Raw genomic sequence first — 5,716 nt, 5'->3', positions numbered from 1 at the left:
CAGATCCAGTAAAACAGCAAGTGGGCCCATTATGATTCATTCATTCATTCATACACTGAACGCCAGCATGGGCAACAGAAAAGACAACAGATTCAAATGATATATATATTTTTTTCCATCTCCACATAACAATCCAAATGACATGTTTAGAGTTTAGAATGTTTTATTATAGTTTGTTGTGATAGCATTTTCATTTTTTATTATTTTTAAGTTTTATTTTTCCAAAGAACAAACACAGCAAATAACGTTGAGGGGGGAGAGGCATGAAGAGCGAGGGAGGAGGGCCACATAGATAAGATAGCCAGATCAATCCATAGATAGATAGAGATAGATGCATCAGGTTTGGCTTGATCCTCCCCCTGTAACCCCTTGGGGTCCACACACGCACACACACTACATTTTGCTTTACAAAGAATCATCAGAATAAGATTAATCACGGTCCGAATATATCTTGGAATAAAAAGAAAGGACACTGCTGAGGAAAACGGATCCACTCGCACTGCTGTGAAACCCAACAGTCCCTACAGTTATAGATAGCAAACAGCTAGGTGAGAGAAACAGAAATATATGTATGCATCGTCTGCGTATACATACATGCATATGCTTTATGCAGGCTGGGTGTGTGTGCGCATGGAGGCGATGGCAAGAAAATGTTAACACGTGGGTTTGGATTCATTTCAAATGCCCCAATTCAAACTAGGCCTGTTATATGAATTAACATATCTCTAAGTGTGCACCTTTGCATGTGTAATGCATCGTCAACTAGCTAGTTAGTGGTAAAAATGCAGAAAAAAGGTCAGTCGGATTCGTTTCTAGCAGCTGTCCAAATCTCTCAGGGGGTGGAGTTAAGGCAGGCAGCTGATTTCAGGACAGATTAGAGTGGCTTAGTTAATTCTTTCCCATTTTTTTTTACTGACAAACACAGGTAAACAATAATTTGGCATTTAAAATCGATACAGAGCTACCACACAGTCTGAGGAAGAGAGAGAAGAAGAAGAGGTGGGGATGGGAGGATGAACATTAAGTAACTCAAGAAGTAAAATATGATCAGAATAATTAAATGGTGCCTATTATGTCGAGGATCTCGAAGCAAAAAAAACCATTGCAGCAGCCATCGACCAAGCTCTAAACAGTATACATGATATATCTACCAGCTAATTCATGGTGGAAATCTCTGCCTGCTTTAAAAGGAGACACATGACATTTTCAGTTGGAGTCTGTTCTCCACCAGGGACTGAATGCCTCTACAGGCCCGTTAATAGCCTCTTAACACTCACTTGTCATTCAAAAGAAAGGGCACCAGCAACCCTAACGTTTCAGGGCGGTGTGGCACCTTTGGGTTTAAATGAGAGTTGTTAAAAATGTTTAAAAAACTGCTTCAAGGTCTTTTTTTCCAGCCCTGGTAAAGAAACAACTAGACACAACGACACGCCAAGCTTCACCTCAAACAGCCAGAAAATCTACAGAAAACTAAATAGCCATATATACACAATAATGTGCCCGATAAATATAGTTACCAAAAAAATTCCAATCTACTATCCTCTTTTACTTCATAATGGCGGCCGCTGCTTTCAGTGCCCCTTAACGTTTCTTTAACCTTTCTGCTTTCCTTTCCGTAGTTCCTACAAGGATCCATTGTCACACTCAACAGTTTGGTCTTTTATTCTCTCTCCAGACAAATTTAAACACTTTTTTAAGCCACAACCAGTTTGTAGTGTTCATTAAATACAAAGCAAGTCAACAAAATTGACAGAAGAACCAGGAAAGGAAACACAAAATAAGATGATCATTTGCACTTTTATGGACAGAAGATACAGGTTGACTTCTCTTGAATGTCTCTTACAGCTCACACACTGGAGCACCTATATGGCCCCTACACACATCCTGCACAGCACCATCACTGACTAAGCATGTGCTAACATGTCCTGCTATCAACGTGCTGCGTCATCTTCAGAAAACATGTACAGATGTGTATATAGACACAACATGGCGCTTTACTCTACACTGTCAGATGTTTTTATCTCTACCCTCAGCCTCATCGTTTCTGGAGATTTCTTTTAGCATTCCAAGGTGCTGTAATATCCCAACACCTTCCTCGCTAATCAAGAGTAGTGTGCAAATTAAACTGCTGGAACACAAGTCTTCACATTCCAGCATGTTCTTTTTTTAAATAAAAAGACACAAATCCGTTGTAACCCCACCAAAAACTGCAAACCTTTAGCATGTTTAGGCTAAACCTGCAGGAAGTCAGGCTGCACACAGACCCTTAGGTATGGTTGAGGGACAAAGGATGGCAGAGAGAGAAAGAGAGGGGGGGGGTAAGATGAAGGAATGGAGCAATAGAGAGAGAGGTTAACAGACTGTTAAGTGAGCCTGGACAGTTCTGTAGAACCGCAAGGGAGAGTCAGAGCGGGCGAGGAGGGGGGTTTGAAGGAGGAGGAGGTGTGTTGGGGCTTCAGCAGCATCCCCCCCCAGCCTGTTGGCCTCCCTGGTTACCGGACAGTGTGGAGTTGGTGGTGGGATGCTGGGGTCCGATCTTAATACCGTTAGCCTGTGGAGACAGAGAACATCAGACCAGGAGAACAAACTTTTTTTATATGGAAAAGCATCAGCGGACTTACAGTTTCTTTTGGCTTGTTATGTTTCTCTCTAGTGGGAACACAGAGAATGTAGTCTTTGTAGACCATTTACAAACACCTTTAGAACACACTACAGGAGACGGGAACGGGAAAGCAGAAAAGGGCCTCTAAAACTCAAGAGTGCATTTATCAGAACAGAGCAGAACAGAACAGAGCAGAGCAGAACAGATCAGAACAGAACAGAGCAGAACAGAACAGAGCAGAACAGAGCAGAGCAGAACAGAACAGAACAGAGCAGAGCAGAACAGAGCAGAGCAGAACAGAGCAGAGCAGAACAGAGCAGAACAGAGCAGAGCAGAACAGAGCAGAGCAGAACAGAACAGAACAGAACAGAGCAGAACAGAACAACAGGTGCTCTGCAGGAATACCAGGAAAAAAGAAAACACTTATAAAGAAGAGGGTAGAGAGGGAGCCAGAGAGACAGCGCTCTTTCATCTCTCCCCCTTCAACTGGAGCTCCCTCCCTGCGTTTCATCTCTCTCCCTCTGTATATACTCATCTCCCTCCCTCTCACTGGAACCCCCCCTCCTCCACTCAGTAGCAGTAGTGCCTCTGGGAAACACTGTATGCCTTTAAATCACATTTATTGAGCTATGGCCGTGTGTGTGTATGAGCGTAAGTGTGTGTGGGTGTTTTCTCATAGTGGCTGCCAACATTTCTGGTGGGGCTTCCCTCTCTCAGTCAGCTGATGTGGTTTGGCCTGCTCCGTCTGACTGTTGCTAATAACACAAACACTGGCTGGCTGTGTGAAGGGCCATGTGCTCCAGAGCAGTGTTTAGATGGGGCACTAGCTCTGCATTCACACACACTGTGACAGGCTGCAGGTGGGCGCTGTGAGGCCAGAGTGCATGGGTGGTTCTGGGGGTGCAGTGTAAAAGGTTTCTAAACTAATATTCTAACTAAGTCACATAAACACTGTTTATTTCATTTATGCACTAATTCCTCCAGTGGGAGAAACAGAAGACCCATCAGAAATGTGTCAATGGGGTTGAATTTTAGGATTTCATCTTTCTTCACCAATAAACTCAGCTGACACGACAAAACCTTAAAACAACATTCTGTCTTTAACAAAAGTGACAAACATGAACTGTACTGCTCTTCAGAACAGCTCAGAAGTATTCCTGCAGACAAATAGCTCTCTTTCTCCTGATCAAGAGTGGTGCAGGGATGGCATGGGCTGGTAGGCAATCCCGGAAGATAGCGCAAGAAGAGCTCCCTCGACAACATGCAATGGGATTTTCTACTGGATTTTGGAATATTGCAGGAAAGGTGATCATGAGCAAACAACGTTAATGATACATTTTGTTCAGCAAGATAATCTCCACGTATTAACATTGCTTTTATAATATTTGAAGCATAAGTGCAATTGCCAAAACGATAAAGTTAACGTTAAGCTATAATGGAACTACATCACAAGAGAAACGGGAGTGCTAACATGCTGACTAATTTCCGGGTGTTAGGACTCTTTCCCGCACCATTCTATGAGGGCAAAAGGAACAAAAGAAACGGAGTACCGTTATGAAAAAGTCAGGTAACGTGAACGAAGTGCAGGTAAAGCTGTCAACCCAGGCTGAATATCAGGCTTACATCGGCATGTCATTCAACAATATCGACTGTTTCAACATTATTATTGGTAAACGTACACAGCCACACACTCAATGTTTGGCCTGAGTCTAGAGGAACTGGAGGGATTTAGGCTTAGACTCAAACGGCAGATAGGAGATGTGCACACACTTCATAATATATGGGGTGTCTGCGTATGGACATGTTGCATGTGGACATGTTCACACTGACATGGGAACATGTTAAAATGGATGTCACCCTAACATTCATGGACACTCAAGTATCATTTTCCACTAGCTACGTTAAAACATCTTCTTTTTCAGTTGCTTCATAAAGGAAAATGTGTTTAATGAGAACAGATTCAACCAGATGTTATCTGATAAACAATACGACTAAGAAGACATTCAGCCTTTTTCTTATTGTTTCTGTATAGAAGGAGATCATAAGCACGGCTACAATCAGGTTTCCACTGTACAATGGAGACCTATATGCAATGAAAAGAAGAACACCACACCTTGTTAATTGTACATGGTGTTCTTTTTTATTTGATTGTATTTATCTCCTGGAAAGCACAGGAACAATTATCTTGTGAAGGGAAAACCAGTTTTTATAATGTGCATATAAATGCTTTGACTTTATGAAACTGACTTGAAAACACCAATGTGGATGCTCTAACGTTTAAACTGCTTTTTAGGAATTTGCTATTTGAATGCGGAACAAGTATGACTAACATTTGCTGGCAAGAGCATACTTGCTGAGAGGCTTGGTGTCTTGTCTCGATAACTGTTCCACTGAGAAGATAACCATCTGGGTGAATGGATACAAAGAGGAAGCTAGAAGCTAACTAGCTGGCTGGAGAGAAAGCTAACTGACTGTCTCGATAGAACGTTAACTAGCTGGCTGGATAAGAAACTGACTGACTGGCTGGAGAGGAAGCTAACTGACTGACTGGCTGGAGAGGAAGCTAACCGACTGACTGCGTGTTTCTCAATCTCGAGTACGCTTGCTTGGTAGCACATGTCTTCCGAGCGTCTTGCTTCAGAAGCGAGGCAAGAATACTTCCTGGCATTCGGAAAACGAAGAGTGGAACAGGCGAGCAAGTGTGCAGGTGTGCGTCATATGAGAGGCCCCGCCTTACATTTTCCGCCAAAGATTTTGGAAATTGGTCCGTGCTCAAAGCATTGTGGGGATTTTGAGACCGCGGAGTCTACACATGTGCAGCCTCGAAATTTCCCGCAACGAAGTACGCCGGGCTCGGTAGAATTCCAAAAATCCTGGACCTTGGAACAGTACTTCGGCGGCACTCGATGACGTAGTATGCTTGAAATAGTGGCTCTGGAGCAGCTTTACTCGACATTGAGAAACACCCACTGACTGGCTGGAGAGGAAGCTAACTGACTGACTGGCTGGAGAGGAAGCTAACTGACTGACTGGCTGGAGAGGAAGCTAACTGACTGACTGGCTGGCTGGAGAGGAAGCTAACTGACTGACTGGCTGGAGAGGAAGCTAACTGAC

General features: G+C 43.3%; 1 long non-coding RNA gene across 1 annotated transcript in view; it reads right to left on the bottom strand.

The window, feature by feature from the left end:
- Positions 1-611: 611 nt before the first annotated feature.
- Positions 612-5,716, bottom strand: part of LOC104951807 (uncharacterized) — a 7,677-nt gene continuing 2,572 nt past the window's right edge. Inside the window, exon 2 of the long non-coding RNA XR_799057.1 lies at positions 612-2,551. This is a non-coding gene — a long non-coding RNA (uncharacterized lncRNA). The remainder of the gene's footprint in view (positions 2,552-5,716) is intronic.

The sequence above is a fragment of the Notothenia coriiceps genome, unplaced genomic scaffold, assembly GCF_000735185.1.
Source record: "Notothenia coriiceps isolate Sejong01 unplaced genomic scaffold, NC01 NC01_scaffold00019207, whole genome shotgun sequence".
NCBI lineage: Eukaryota > Metazoa > Chordata > Actinopteri > Perciformes > Nototheniidae > Notothenia > Notothenia coriiceps.
This window is presented reverse-complemented; position numbering and strand designations above follow the sequence as displayed.